This window comes from Diadema antillarum, unplaced genomic scaffold (assembly GCF_040938485.1).
Source record: "Diadema antillarum isolate AM-2024a unplaced genomic scaffold, OU_Dant_1.0 scf00000059, whole genome shotgun sequence".
NCBI classification, from domain to species: Eukaryota; Metazoa; Echinodermata; class Echinoidea; order Diadematoida; family Diadematidae; genus Diadema; species Diadema antillarum.
Window position 1 is genome coordinate 648,962 of NW_027270948.1, and position 17,052 is coordinate 666,013.

Below are 17,052 nucleotides of genomic sequence, written 5' to 3' on the forward strand. Positions count from 1 at the left end.
GTTTAAGAGATACAAAGAAAGCCGCGCCCGCCCGTGCATGATCACAAACATAGCGATTATGTTGCAAATAGGGCTTTAAAGTTCGTCAACATGTCATTCGATAGGGAGTGGCAACAGGCCGCAAGCAACATACGGCCTAGATTTTGATCAATGTTGTTTACTTTGCCTTTATTGAAAACGCCGCTATCAACGTGGAACATAATTATTATCTTGGGGATGCTATTTTTTACATAGGTGAAATGGTGAGGAAAGCACAATTCAAAGTGCATTATACTCAGCTTCTGTTAAGCTCTTCAATGATCTTCCTATAAGTTTAAGGGCAACAAATGATATCAAATTATTTATAACAGAAATAAAGAAAAAACTGCATGATTCCAACAATTTATATTCAATTTATGTTTAAGTGCTAAGTTTTGTATATTCAAAACTTTACTCACAGACCAATCAGTCATTTCATTTGACCACCCCCGTGTGTCGTTAAACGCTCGTCCATCATTTTGAACCCTCTTAATCTATTTGCATTGTGACATAATGATTGCCCATTTTCCAAACCTTTGTATATTTCTGTATGTTATTCTTTTCTTCAGTTCTGAGTTTGATTCTTTTGTATACTTTTCATGATTCATGTTTCTGATTTTTTTATTCATTGCTAATCTGTTTGTAAACACACGCTTTGTATAACGTTCGCGGCCTTGCTGAAAACCAGCTAACAGCTGAAAGCAGGGTTTGCAGACTTTTATACGTGATGAAATGAAGTCAATCACTCAATCAACATTCTCTATCATGAATTATCACATTTCACTAAAGAGTAAAATTTCAGAGCTTCACACATCAGCTAGGCACATCTTTTCATTTTGTGTGTGTGTGTGTGTGTGTGTGTGTGTGTGTGTGTGTGTGTGTGAATCATACGACTGCAATAACTTAGCTTTTATATTTTGTTCGTTTAGACCATGCAGACGTTGATAGGACCCGTCTAACAGCCAAGTTAAAGGCACGAAACGAGTCATCTTCTTGTACGTTCCAAAAATTCCCCTGGATAACTCGGAACGAGGGGTAAGCCGCACTGTGGCCGAGTCTCCGTTGGGGCTCAGACAACTCGAGTAACCACTATAATGGATGCCGAGCCATTCTCCACAAATTCAATTTTTCTCCACACGAGAGGAGACCATCCATCACTGCGCTCTCTCCCGCTGAAACATGAGAAGCATTCGTCATGATGATAATTGCTCAAATTTGCCATGTTGAATAATTTAGGTCGCCCTTCCTCCTCGACAGGAAATCAATGCTAGATGCAAAAGCACTCCCACCCCCCCCCCCCAAAAAAAAAGAAAACAGCAAAATCCTTCCTATATAAACATAAAAGTTTTCACTGGTTTCTCAAATACATTCAAGGAATGAGCATTCTTGATAGTCTGGAAAATTGTTATAGCAAATTATTCCATAATACTGTTGAGGAGGTATAGCTTGAAATGAACGTGATCCAGCCTTAAAATTTTGTATATAGGCCTATAACAGGTGTGAGTTTCTTCAATTTGTCTCCCTCTATACAAATTAAATTTGTTAAGATCGCAACTGCTGATCTGTAAACTAACAAACATGTCGGAAACAAAGGAACCAGTGCGACTCGAACCTGTCATCTACTGCTTTCCGAGCAGCAACACTACCACCAGGCTCTCCCTGGTTGCCGGCAGTGACACGATGAACATGGAACAAATACCCAAGCTCCGAAATTCCGACATTGTTATGTGAAGTAGTCCAAGACGGACAAGGCATATTAACTGGGCATATCAAAGGGAGACAAATTGAAGAAACTCACACCTGAACCTTCACCCCTCTGAATAATGTCTTTCTTTTCATTTAATAGGCCGATAACACTTTGGGGAAAAAACCCCAAAGTGATCTGGATGAAGATCTTAAACATACGAATGTATTCAAGAATTAATTAACCTAAAACTGTCTTAAAATTTGAACGTAAGGTCTAGGATGTTGTACTGAGTACAATATATCACGGGCAAACAATATATCACGGGCAAACAATATATCACGGGCAAACTGTTGAGTTGTTGTAATAATGAAAGCATTGGTGTACGTGAACGAGAAGATTGATAAACGAGATAATCGAAAAAAAAATCTTTGAATGCGATTAAGTTGGTTACATGACAAATTATTCAAGAGACTGTTTCCACTATCAACATGGCAGATATCAAAACTATGATCAATCATTCGGTCAATCTGTGGTCCAACGTTTGCCCTTGTTAGATGACCTAACACAGAGCGAGTGAAGCATTGCGACGAATCTTGTTAATCTGACAGAATGACTTGCTTCATTTTGTTCATTTATAATCAAAAATTTACGAGATGACCACATTCCTATCAATGAGACATTTTTGTACAGCAGACATTGCACAATATCATTGACATCATCTTGCTCAAACGTACAATATTTTTAAGTGTAAGACTATAGCTATAATATATTCAAGTGTAAGACTGAATCCATAAAAGAGCAATCTCATCAACGTTGAAACTATTTTTCAAACGCTAAAACAAAATTTGATGATTCATTGTTTCAAATGCAGATTAAAAATCCAACATTATGAGCACAGCTTCTTCACCTCTATCAAGTGATGAACAAGGCATTCATAAGTATACACTGCTCTTCCTCACACGATAACACACATTATCACCAGTCTATTCTACTTTAGTCTATAGGCCTACTCAAGCGTGGCTTTCCTTTGCACGAACTCTTCAAGAACGAAAAGATACTCAATCGCCCAATAAAATATCCGTTAGATCTCCTTTATTTCTAAAGTTATTGACTTTCCTAACTCTTACCGTGGCAAATTATTCACTCGTAACAGTCTAACTAGCATTATTATTTGCCTGATATAAACAAAAATTATTGTGCCTGTAGTCACGTACAAAAAGAAATGAAGATTTAATTGGAAAGAATTCATGCCATCCTTTGCGACAAGTCAAGCAGCATAATGCAAGCTATGTGAACCTACAATTTCTTTAAGTAGTTTCTTCAGTTTTAGTTTCTTTTCTTTTCTTTTCTTTTTTTGGTCTAGGCTATCTTTCCCCCCTTTTGATACGTTACAGTTGTATTGTAAAGTATGTAGACGTAAATCAACACGTGGGAAATAAAACGTTGATTTGCTAACCTGCAAAGACTATAAATATTATTGTTTTAAGAACAAATGTACTGGTCCGTTACATTCGCCGTCCATGGGATAGACTTGCAGTGTTTGACTCAATATAATATAGCATAAAGTACATCTGAGTTGTTCAGTTTATCTAAGTATAGCTTTGAATAGCATTTATTTGAAAATTTATTATAGAAATGATGATAATTGTATTATGAATGAATATGATAATTATTAAATATATGTGTCTAATTGTATGTATACTGTGTGTAAGTTTGTATGGTCGTTATTTTGAGTGATATATTTTTGTTGTTTATATGTCACCAGTGAAAATCAAATTACTGTCTCAATGAATGAGCAGACCAGACATACTTACATCATATCATATCATATCATATCATATCATATTTAGTTAGTATTAACAGCATTAGTACTCTGGCGTATCATAATTCAAATCATGAATTGGTATACAGCGTCTGTGTTTGAATTTTCGTGGCACTGCATGAACGACTCCCACATCTCCCCTGTGGACACCCTATTATAACATCACAAGCTGAAATTATGAGCCTTCTGAGAATTTCAAAATGCAATGGATTACAGCAATGGCAAAACATTGCTTCATCATTTACAATGTACTAGCACAGAGATTGAAAAATCTCAAACGAGTCGTAATTGATACGACTTTAGTAAAAGGAAAAAAAGCTGAGACGTGATACAATACCGGAGTCAATAATGACAATCCAAGTTCCCAGATCTCATGTATCTGGCTTCTGAATTAATGTCTTTAATTAAGATTGGCCTACAAGATAAGGATTGTGCATACTCATCAAAACACGCAACGCTTTAGAAAAACATCATGAATAAGACTAAATTGTGCACAGCATGATATAGTTCGCGCATACGTCAACAGTATGATCGCACATACAAGCAAAGATGTTAATGGATTTTCCTTTCAATAATTCAGGTTGGGTTACCCCCAATTTAAATAATCTAATGCGATTTACAGAAGATAAAATCGTTGTAAAGACGTTTGCAGACGATGCACGATGCGCGCCGCACTAAGAACTAATCATGACGAACATTGGAACGAAGCGATCGTAATAACTCACTTACGTGTGTGCCTTCTCAACCGAGCTAAAAGCGAACAAAAGCAAAAAACGGTACAATATAATGCATGAGCAAAGGAAAACTAAATTTGAGTTTCTCACAGCAAATCATCACAACCATGGCCTAGCGTATCCATCACAAATCTGTTCCAGCAGCAGAATGTTTCATGTTTCCCTAATATTAGTAAGGAGAAATGATTATGAGAGAAAAAAATCAAATCCATATTTTTGCCAATATTGTAGTCCGAACTTGTTCCTGAAAGTACTGTATAACTGTACACTAAAACAGGAACGTAGCGGTTAACGGACGAGAGAGAGAGAGAGAGAGAGAGAGAGAGACAGGGAGAGAGGGAGAGCGATACTGATTGAAGTGTCGATGAAGATTTACAATAATAAAGCAGACTATATTACCATACCGTTCTTCTAATGAAACTTTCAATATTTTTGTTAGTTTTACTTTTTCCGCATATTAGATGCGTTAACATGCCAGCATTGATAGAATTGACTGTAAAGCCATGGCTGAGTTTAAATGGAAAGATTTTAGTAAAAACAAGAGCTATAAAGAGCGTTGACGCCACTCTGAGCTTCAAGATAAATTCAACCCTGTGACTCTGTTAAGCCCTTCGATGATGTTTCAAAGGCCAGGATACACTTTTTATCAATGTTTTTCCTAGCAGGGGTATGGTGAACAATTTACAATTCTTTTATTCTATTGTAATTTTCTTTACACACATTGTAAACATACATGTATTATATCATGACAGGCACATGGTAAGTAGCCTTTGCCTTCGAAAGCGCTGCATTAGGATACCATACTAGGTTGTACGTACTTGTAAAAAGATACCTCTGCATTTCCTGTACCCCTGAGGATGATTTCCGCCAAATCTGATAAGGAATTTGAATGAAGATAATGAGAGGCTTAGGTGTACCACAGGGGAGCAATTGTTGCACTTGAAACTGCCACAAGCAAGTTTCGTATTTCCGTTTTACTGCGTATACGATTTATACTTAATAGTATACAATACACATATATATTGCTGAAGCTGGAGAAGATGTGTCGTTGTCACTGGTTTAGATCATCGGGGTCCTGCTTACGGCCCCTAGTGAACACGAAAATTATGCAATTCTAACTGTTTAAATCCACCCGAAAGTATATGGAGGCCTCGGAACATTTTTATACTATGGGGGCGCAAAATGGGTGTCACGGGTTGTTCTCGTCGATGGGACAAAGGGCAATGCTCAAAACAAATGGGTTCCGGTTACACTTCGTTATTCTGAAGATTCATAATGCCGAAGATTCCTTAATCCAAACCCAAAATAAGGTTCGTTATTTCGAAGGTACATTATTCCAAAAACAAAATTAGTTTCGTTTATAGTAAGCACCTTCTTTTCATTTGCGGATTAACGAACTCTAAAAAACGAACCATATTACATTTTCGGATTCATGAACCCTTGGAGTAACTAACTGTATTTCATTTTCGAATTAACGAACCTCAGGAGTGACGAACCTTTGGAATAAGGCAACATGCTCGGATTAACGAATATCTCGGTATAAGAAACCTGTGTGTTTCGGGGGAAACAAACCTTCGGAAGAACGAACCTCATTTCACTTTTCGTACATCACCCGGGTTTTCTTGCATATTACGATTTATTTTTGCTTTCAAACATGCATGCATTGTTGTGGTTTCTGATGAAAAAGCAAAAAGTGAAAAGGGTTATCACTATAGCTGTAGCACCACTGCCCCGGCTCCCGCAGCAACTGTTAGGGATGATACCATCCAGGCAATAATGTCTCATCATGCAGTTGATTTTAAAGTGGGACTGCTTTTATGATTCAGTTCATGGGACATTTTTAAACTATAGTCCGTAACAGTACGATTCAGTACGAAGATTGCTCGCCCCGTTGCGCGTGTACCTCGTTCGCCACTCGTTCGTTGCTCGCTGGCATCTCGCGCTATCTCGTAGCATCTCGCACTAGTTCGTAGCAGCTCGCATGAACTCGCTTCTCCTCGTTTCACTGCTCATCCACTCGACTGTTGCTCGTTCCGGCTCGTTCCGTTGCGTATCAGTTTGCCCTGCTGCGTATAAGCTCGTAGAGAGCTTCACTGGTATATAATTTTTGACATTTTACAGTTACGGGGGGGGGGGGGGCACAAGGACTTTTTGGTTCAAATTCTTCAAAAAGCACTAAATTTGGTACACGTGTTGCCAAAACCATACTATTTCAATTTTTGATGGGCGCCAAGAAGGGCGCCCTGAGGCCATATTGGCCAAATCCAATATGGCCGCCATCTGAAATTCAAAAGTCACTTCCATTGTTTAAAAAGGTAAACATTTCACAATAATTTTCAAAATCTGTATCATAGGTTTTCTGGGTCAATGAAATCGATTCTGAATGTTGTTTTCATGGTCTGAAGTCAACTTTTCCTTATAGGGTCACCCTTAATGTCGCTTTGGGTCAGGACATTATTTTCACTACAGGTTATTTCAAAATGGCTTGCTTACAGTCACTATAACAGGAATGACAACCTTGCTCATTACCTGCAGTTGTTGAGGACTGAACAGAGCATATTACTGTGTTAAAAAAATTACTTTTCAGCAATATACATTGTGTTGTAATACAATTCTGAGGAAAAAAAAGATTTTCCACAAAACCTACAATAATAGCGGGAAACTCAGTTTGAGGTGTTTTTAAAAACTGATAATTTTGAATCTGATGTTGCTGAAAGCACACAATCATTCCAAAAGCTTCATGATTTAATAAGCATAATAATGTGTTTCTTAGTCAACTAAGTGAATTTTAATTAAATCTGACTAGATTTTGTATGAACAGATGTATACGCAGTCATAGCGAGCTAAAGCGAGCAGCATCGAACAGGATCGAGGAGGAACGAGGTAAGTCGAGGATGAACGAGGGGGAGCGAGCGACGGACGAGCTAGATTCGCAATGAAGCGAGTTACATCCGCAACGGTCCTTGCTAATGCGAGCAGAGTACTAGGAGTAGAGTGAGATGATGCGAGGTAAAGCGAGGTAACGCGAACTAAAAAGCGAGGTAAGTCGAGGTGAAGCGAGCAGGTATCGTAACCATACGCAGTGAAACGCAGTTCAAAGTAAAGCTGCGTTGGCCTGCGTTAAGCAGCTCGTTGTCGCTCGCCCTTGCTCGTCCTTGCTGGCATTAGCTGGTTGTCCCTCGTCTTAGCTCGTATGGATTTTGATCTTGCGTTCAGTTGCGGATGTTTGAAAAAAATTCAAACTAGCGAGCTAGAACGCAAAGCCTCTGCGTTAGTCTGCGTATTAACCTCGTATTAGCTCGTTTCATTGCGTAGTGCTGCGTTGGGCTGCGTTAGACTGCGTTCGGGCAATATAAGGGGCGATGCAAGAAACTATAATCAATTGCAAATCCCCAAAATTAATCGCAAGTTACGATCGATTCTCTCGCAAAAGTTGCAATTGATTGCAAACTTGCTTCTTGCAACGGAAAGCTGATTGCAAGTTGCGTTTGATCTGTCAATCAATTGCAAAATTTGTAATAGATATTTGCAATCGATTGCAACTCGGCTTTCTTGCATGTCCCCTAAGTACACTAACATAGTATAACTTTGCCATACTAATTCGGAAAGGATTTTTTTTTGGGGGGGGGGGGGGCATTGGGGCCGTATGGCAACTATATAGCACCCTCTGTCCCTTTGGGAATGACTCTTGCCAGGTTAAATTAAAATCTCATGGTGTATATGAAATTATGTTGTTGATTGATGGGATTTGCGATGTCACATTATGACAACTACATAATATGATAGAAATAAGAGAATTCCATACGGGATTTACATAATATGATAGAAATAAGAGAATTCCATTTTCCAATTTTCCAATTTCTTGTTACTTGTACAAACATTATTCCCCTGCATTTTGAAAGAGATTTAGTCAAGTGCTCTTTCATTATGCCGGAAAATTATGTTGAATTTTCATATATTTTCTTTAATCGTTGTCTTACACTAATCGACATCGCGAATTTTTGAAGTCTTCTTATCCGGCGATGGCGAAATTTACCTAAACTTTAAAAATTGTTCAGTTTTGAACGAATTCTTCAAATTTCAGTGATTTGTGCTGCTAACATTTTCATTGTTTCCTGAATCCACATACATGTATATTTGAGGTAATTTTCCCTTTTAGATGCACGAGACGCCGAAAATCTTACAAGCCCGTAACCTGTATTTTTGCTTTCAAACGTAACCTGATTCGATGCAAAATGTCCACTGAAAGACTCCTCCTTGATTTATTGTTATATACCTGCATTTAGCCTTTCTTGTCGCAATTTACCCATGGTTTACATTTTATTGTTTTCCGTATGTTCTAATTTGCAGAGTGTATGTGCAAGGTTATTAGCAGGTCGAGCATGCATGCATACGTGTACGATATGTTGATGTCAACAGTGGTGTGTGTGTGTGTGTGTGTGTGTGTGTGTGTGTGTGTGTGTGTGTGTGTGTGTGTGTGTGTGTGTTGTGTGTACATGTGTGTGGTTTAGATCGTCTTACACTCTCAGATCAGCAACTACTCGATGCAATGCTTTTCGCAACGGCTTTTTATAGCGGTCTTTGACTTACCGTTTCCTCTCACGCTCTCTCACTGGCCCTTTCGGAATAATTTTATCACTTTATAAGCTCTAGTCAAAACTTCAATTAGGTTATACTTGTACCATAACAGATCATGCTTTATAAAATATAGGATGAAAGAGTAACTGCATGTCGCCCAGGGATGTCGCTATACTCATTGTACATTCAGTCAAACAACTTGTTTTTGTTTTTTAATTCTCGATTCAACAGCTAAGAAAGGTTCTTTTTCGTGTTTGTAATAAAATTTCAGAATGTGTTAATGCTTAGCATCTGTGGTTGACGCGAGTTTGCTTGAAAATTATTTAAAAAAAACAAACACCTATGACTGAAAATATTGACTGCTTCCATGTTCTGGACATCAACTTCTTGCATATTTTGTACTCCGAGAGATAGCACAGCATTAATAATTTCACTTGCAGTATGCGTGTTTGTGTTTTCGTGTAGGCCCCAATACTTAACTTATAATTTGTGAGGTCCCCAGAATAAGAGTTACAATGATCGCCTTTATTCCGTCATGATGGTGGGGTATGACACAATTTGGGAAAACTATTGGGTTATGAAATACAAAAAGAAGATTCTGCTCTCCATCATCAATGTGTGCAAGTATGTAGACTATAAGGAGTAAAAGCGTGAGAAAAAAAAACTAACAAAATCTGCAACACTTGCAAATTTCACGTTTGTTTGTGAAGTATACCTGAACTTGAGATAATTAGTAGCAAAAGTAAATGTCAGCTGTATCGTATGTAGCGGTCTGGCACCACATTATTAGATTGTCTTGTCGTGTGTTCCTCCTACCCGTCACAAGATTCGATTTCGTCGTCCTTACTGTGTGTACTGTGTCAGCCTACTTTGCCTTCAGCCGCAATATCGTCGAAATTCCGTCTTCAGTGTCGAGACCCCTCTTTTTCTTTCTTCATTTCCTCTCTTCATTAATTGCCCTACTTTTCACATCTTCCTTTACGCTTGAACGGTATACACAATAATTAGTTCTCACAGATGCTACATTTTTCATAGTTGTTGATCTACAGAGCGGAAACAAACTGGGGAGTGAGATTCAGAAAATGGGGGGGGGGGTACCTGTATAATTATATCGAGTAGCAGACTATTAGAGAAACAATCTATAATCCGTCTATTACTAAATGCATTTATGGTATTCCTACAAAGAACATTTAGTAGGCTTAAAGAAAGCAGACTATTAAATGGTTGCGTATCAAACTACACTGCATGACCGTATGCCCTAAAAATGACGAAGAATATTTTGTGTCACACTGAATCCAGGACAAAGTTGCATTACATGTCACTGAAGTGCGTCTGACAGTACGTAATCTTGACTAAAACAAAAGACGAATCCAAACTCAGAATGTGTTGTCATACACCCACCTGTTTTGTCGAATGCCGGTTCCTCGATCACGGTCAGATTAGCTCGATTCTTGCTACATGGCATGCTCTTCCAAATATCGTTCAGTGAATGACAATCTCGATATATCCCTGCCGTATGCACACGAATCAAATTGCAACTCAAGTTAATGACGAAAGGAGATCCTCAAGGATGAATGTCAAGCTCTACACCAAGTGCAGTATTTTGAAACTAAATTGAAATGCTGTGATGTGGCCGAGTTCGCTTACTACGAAGCACTATTGCCTGAATTCGTGCCGCACACATATCCAAATCAGTGTTTAATGGACGTTGGCTCTGTGTCTGTGGCGGACTTGGAGACACACACAGGCGGGTTACACGCAGTGCATCTACAACGCAGTCATATTCGGTTAGCAGATGTGGCGACTCACAGGGCGCCCGTACACACCACACAAGTCCCAGCTGCTCCACCAGACGACACACAATCAACTTGAATTCGCTTGTTTTCCCCGCGCTCTGGAAACTACACATACAAGGCAAAACTCGCTTGGTAGTACCAGTCCATGGTGCTTTCGTGGCGCCGAAACTCTAACGTCTTAACTGCTAAATTAAGGCTTGACAACTGTAAGAGAGCAGTATTTTTTTTTTTCGAAATGGAAGATACTGCATCCGAAATAATGTAGCGACACGTGCATTCATGAGAACATTTCATAATCCACCTAAGCCTTTATTACAAAATAAAGACGATGGCCAGGATTGTGGGAACAGCATTCCATTGTTATGTACGTATTATTGCTAGACGAATCATTGTATTTCATCAATTTTGTCATATTTCGTAATCATGATCAATACTATTGTCACTGAATTGCCATTGTCATTGAATACCTTTGACACAGTTGTCACATTATGTTGATTTTATTTGCTCTTATAGCACTAAAACGAATACTATACAATTATTAAAATCATAATCATCATCATCATCATTAACATCACCATTGTTATCACCGACATCGACTAATTTGGGTTGCCATTATAGATTTGAAACTCTGCGGATCTACTCACTGAAAATTGGTTTCCAGCTTTGTGCCCTGAAAATATATCTATTCTAAATTCAATCTTCAGCTCTGCACAGTATGTTAAGTCCTATGTGCATGTGTGTGCATAATGTGTGCGCCTATATGTATATGTGTGTACATGAATTGTGTACCTATTATGTATATATGCCTGTGTTTACTTACTGTATGGCGTACAAGTGATGAATCTATAAAGGTTAATTTTTTTTTTTACTATTCCATATTTCTGTTAAATCATCCTTTTTATTTCTGTAACTTTGTAAGAGCTATGAACATGATGGGAAGAGCGTATTAAACAGTAATTGTATTGTAAAGTATTGTATTGTATTGTATTGTACTGTAAAGTTCATTTCACCCCCCCCCACACACACACACACATGCACACACACTCAAGGGCAGTGGAACGTGGTTGTTGTTGTTTTTTTTTTTGGGGGGGGGGCAAAGGGGAAAAGGAACTCTATGATGCAATGGCAAACGGCGATACATGTACCATAATTATGATATTACAGGTAGGCCTATTTAAATTTCTTCAAATTTCGAATGACCTAACTTTCTGGCTTAATTGAGCTCATAGATAGTGTCGTTAAACTCCCTAGTTATGATCACTCCAAGCCATCATTACACATTACGATTTATAAACGCACTTATTGTATCTACTTGAAACAGTGCAATGCTGTCAGTGTTGAGAATGATTGAAGTTTGTTCAGCTGTACGTGTTTGGCGATGCCTATTTTAAGGGGGGGTGGGGAGGGGGTCGTAGTATAGGATTGTTGGAATTGTGGTTTAGATTTCTGACGGTATCATGAAGTGGGACTGAGGCGATGTGACCACTGCGTGATGGGCATGCTGACAGGGAAAAAGCGTAATCATATAGGCCTTATGTTTATATAATGTTTATACTGCTATCACAGCCTTGACGATAATATATAATGTACACGTAATAACGTTTACATCAGTATTGTCTCCGAAGATTTAGGTATGCTGGTACAATAATGACTATACGTATAAACAACAGTGGTTAGTCTTTGTCCTTCATATTTGCTATCTATACGTGCTTGTAAATATCTGTAAATAAACTGTATTATAATGCAAATAACACTCGAGATGACGTGAATTACGGTGAACGCACACGGTCTGCAAGAATCTTCAGCCAATGGAAGGAGGCAGACTTAATAATGATGATAATAATCAGAAGAAGAAGAAGAAGAAGAAGAAGAAAAAGAAGAAGTACGTGTCGCAATATCCCATTCTGTGGGACACATTCCGAGGGACTGATTACACATGTAGTGTACGCAGACTTAGCCCGAGTCAGGGTGAGCAGTATGAGCGGAACCAAAATCAGACCAAAGTCTTACCAGTGGCAGACACTCAGTCAAGGTTGACCATGATCTCAGGTGGTGACAATTATGCCACAGCCACAGAGAATCACCCTATTACTAATGACAAATCTAATGTTTATTTCATGAACATTCAGCGAAACCAGTTCCTCCACCCCCCAAAAACAGAGCGAAACAAAGAAAAACAAAACAAAACTAAGGAAACGGTCCGGGGAATTTTATAGTCGCGAGATGACTCTCTTCATGCTCCCCCTTAGGCCAGAATAGGTAATGTTATATGCGATGCAGTATGTATATTTATGTGTACGTATATGTATATATATACGTATATATATATATATATATATATATATATATATATAATATGTATATTGAAAACTTTGAGCAAAGAAAACGGGTTTTCATCCCGATGAAAACCCATTTTCTTTGATCAAAGTTTTCACTATTTATCATTTGTTTCTGGTCAGTTTTCCCTCTCTTTGTTTCAATATACACATATATACACGTGTATATATATATATATATATATATATGTATACGTATACGTAAATTTGTATATACATATATATATATGTATAATCTTTTCCCTCTCACATTTAAACTTATGTAAGTGAAAAATGATATCAAAAACAGAGGAGAAAAACAGAGGGATGATTGACACTGGAAAGCCAAAAAAAAAGGTACCGTGGAGATGAGATAAAAAAAGAAAAACAACATTGCTCATAAGAACATCAAAACAAAACATGATCAGATATGATCAAACATTAAAAAAAAGAAGAGTGATGATTTCAATATGAATGATATCCTTAAACAGTGGCGGATCCAGGCGAGGGCGCACCAGACGTGCGCCCCCTTTATTTTTTTGTTAAAACAAATGAAATAAAAAGAAAACATGCGGGGGGGGGGGGGGCGTGCGCCCCCTTAATCTTTGTAAAGGCGCCCGGTTCCCCCTGCTTTACGGAATTCCCGGATCCGCCCGTGTTAAAGGGAGATTATGATGATGTAAAATAATGCTTTCACTACCAGTAGGTACAAAAACAATTGCCCCCACAATGATATTCAGAAGCGGAAAAAATAATAATTATATACCATAAAGTGATTTGAATGTTTGTTTGAATGTTTGTATACAATTTTTTGCAGAGAAAGGAGATGTATGACACCATTTGAAATCTTATTGGATCTCATTTATTCTTATTGGAAAAAACATGCATGCTATTTTGATCGTTTTATTTCTTTGTCTTTCTTGACGTTGATTAGAGTAGTGTTCATAATGTGAAAGAAATTCAACCATGCAAACATACTAGGCCTATGCGAAGGTATAGAAGTACGACGACAGTTGTAACAGGATCAAAACACGACTGAAATACAAATGGACTGGTCAGTCTGCCGTACGCTAATGCGAACTCGACAGCCAGTGTAAAGATGAACTGCGGTGAAGGATGTGCTTCTTCTCAGAGAGCCGCGCTGGATTTTTTTTTTTTTTTTTGTTGTCTGTTTGTAGATGTGTAAATTGTCCCGCTCTCTTTCCCCCAGCCCTAGATGTGACGTACTTCCCTTGATGCTAAGCCAGTACTGTCATCGATGCAGAAAATTAGACTTCCCTGAGACACATCTCTAGTCAGCCAGCCAACCATCTCCTTCTCTCTCATCACGTAAACAAAACTGACTAATGGACTCAATTAGTACAATTGCTCACGAGCTCGTTTCGGAAAGTAGGTCCTACCTGCACGCCTGGCCGTCATTTGAATAAATCCAAATCAAGAAGATTTATCGGTTGTGATTACAGAAGCTTGTCTTGATGGATCAAATTAAAGAGATACATTTTTAAAGTTGCATTTCATTCAAGCTGAGAAGTCGTGAAATTTTCACAAAATGCAGTAATGTTTTTTTTTTTCCTTTTCTACCCTGCAAAATTCAACATTTTAGATAAAAGGTTGCTCTGATGTACATACAAAAACCGGGTTAAAGAGCAAGACTAAATGGTTTCAAGAAATCCCTTTTGTGTTTCTATCAGCCTAAAAGGGCAAGTTAGACAGGACCAGACGAGAGAGTCCTGTATTAAACTTAACCATTTTTCTGTGCCAGGAATTTGGGCACACTTTAACATTTAGGCTACGTTATAGGCCTTCAGTCTCTGCCTAATCGGCATACAAATGGTTCAACCCAAAACCAATCTCTATACCAAAGTCACTGAGATGTACTGAAATGAAAGATGACACTAACAGTCATGATATTTAATGGCAACTTGTCAGCAACATTGTTCATAAGTACTATGCTAAAGAAAGCGCGCCTTTCATAGATAGTCATATACAGTAGTAACCGTAATTATGAGTGCCAGTCACTGCACTCTGTGCGACATTGCTAGAGCAAATTGCTTAATTCGAAAATGTCAGCGCTGAAGTTAATCCAAATCCAATTCATTCACCTGCAAAGCAATACATATAATCGTAACAGAAAATACTGTTAAGGTGCTATTGCAGTGTATACTTTTCCCAGTTCAGAGTTATGTATGCATGATAATGTCAAAGGGGCTTGGGTACGTTTTCTGATATGGGGGTGGGGATGGGGCAGGGGAATCATTGACCCTTGAACAACTCCCCATTTCCATCAACGGCCCGCAGCCCCATATGTAACTTTGAACTGGGAATACTAAAGTACATTTGCAATATGGGCCTACTTGTACGTCACACTGTGGCACCTTAATTGCATTTTGTATTTATAAACAGGTAAATGATTTAACTACCATCATATTTAAACTACTTTGTTGATCATGGAATTCAAGGTTGGGTTCATGCTTTCCAGCAGTCCATGAAAAATGAGAAAATTGACAACAAATCGGAATCTCTTTGTTGTTGCTATACTCCCTCAGATACATAAATACAATGTTCTTTTCGCGGCATGAAGCTTTCGCGAACTGGAGTCGACGGCTTTTGGGTTTTTTTTTTCTGCATTAGATTTCCTCGAATTGTCACTGGCATTCAGTACATTGTGTAGTACATTGTGTAGAATCGCGCGCATTTTGCTTTTTCGAATTTTGGCTCCTCGCGAAATTTGCGAAAGTTGTATGCACGTGAAAATTTCTTGGAAATGAAATTCAATATCTGTACCATGAAAAAAAAAATCCAGAAGGCTCCTACTTTGATATCAATGAGTAGGTCCTAATGGCTCATCATCCCCCCAAATTTGGTGCATTTATCCACCCTTTAACGGCAATCTCAAAATTTAACGTTAAGCAACCTGACTAAATATAAAATTTTATTCAATACGTTACTTTCAGATTATGATGTTATGATATAATAACGTAAAATAATGAAACAAGAAGAACATCAAGCACTGCCATAGAATTCATATACTCAGTGTTCTCTGTCACTTCATAGTCTATAGAGAGCGCTAGACTGAAGTGGAAATAAGCTTCAAAATTTGCAGATTCCTATACATGTATTTAGTATCTGTGGTAGAAGTTCAAATATGTATCAGGGGCGGCCTTTCGTTTTTGGAAGTGAGGGGGTCATAATCGGCTGACAAGGAAAAAAAAAAACGCCTTTACATATTAGGTTGGGTGATACTTTCTTCCCGAAATCGGATGACAAGCAAGAAGAAGAAATAAAAAAGACTTCATTTTTTTTTTTTTGTGCCACTTCCTTCCCACCATATATTTTATGCAAATGTATCTTTAAAAAAAAGTGCCCCCCCCCCCCCCCCCCGTCGCGCTGGCCCTGTGTATATACACACTTGGAATGCATGAGAATGAAATTTGACTTGATTTTGAGCAAAGGTTTAACTAAAATCGCACGAAAACAGTACAGGCGCGAAAGTTTTGGTAAGTCACACTTTCTGGATACAGTGACAACGGTCATTACAGTCACGTGTTTGAGAAATGAAATTTTGATTTGATTTGATCTTATTGCATTTTTTCACAATGTAGATATAACGTTACAAAAAAAAAATCTTCCTAAATTAATTACACACTAAAAAATACATGCGAGGTGTATACTAATCCCACAGCATGCGTAAATCGTAGTAATGCACGCTCAATTATAGAAAATCACTAATTATTAATTTAATCAATAGATGACCTCACAAGTCTCCAATTTGCTTGCAACAAAATCTTCTAAATTTTTCTTTTAAATGTATTTAAAAGGAGAAGAGGTGATATACTGCACATCACTCTGCTCTGGTGTTGTAACAATTCAGTAATGATAAATTTACAAAGGGAAAGGGAGAAGGTTGCTGGGCTGCTGTCAACAAGATACTTCATTGTGTTATCATGATCACACCAATGCCAATGGAAGACGTTTGACGATAATTCACACATCTGCATGATTATGACCAACACAAATTATACAATTGTGTTCTTGTCACTCTTCTCTTCTTATGAAAATAAACGTTAAGTCATTATGATTTTACATACACAGTCTTTAGAGA

General features: G+C 38.0%; 1 protein-coding gene across 1 annotated transcript in view; it reads right to left on the bottom strand.

Annotated features, from left to right (window-relative positions):
• The window catches only part of LOC139715995 (synaptotagmin-5-like), a 43,892-nt gene extending 33,364 nt beyond the window's left edge, over positions 1-10,528 (bottom strand). Inside the window, exon 1 of the mRNA XM_071627554.1 lies at positions 10,241-10,528. The gene's annotated coding sequence lies outside the window, so the exon portion shown is untranslated. The remainder of the gene's footprint in view (positions 1-10,240) is intronic.
• Between the last annotated feature and the right edge of the window lie 6,524 nt (positions 10,529-17,052).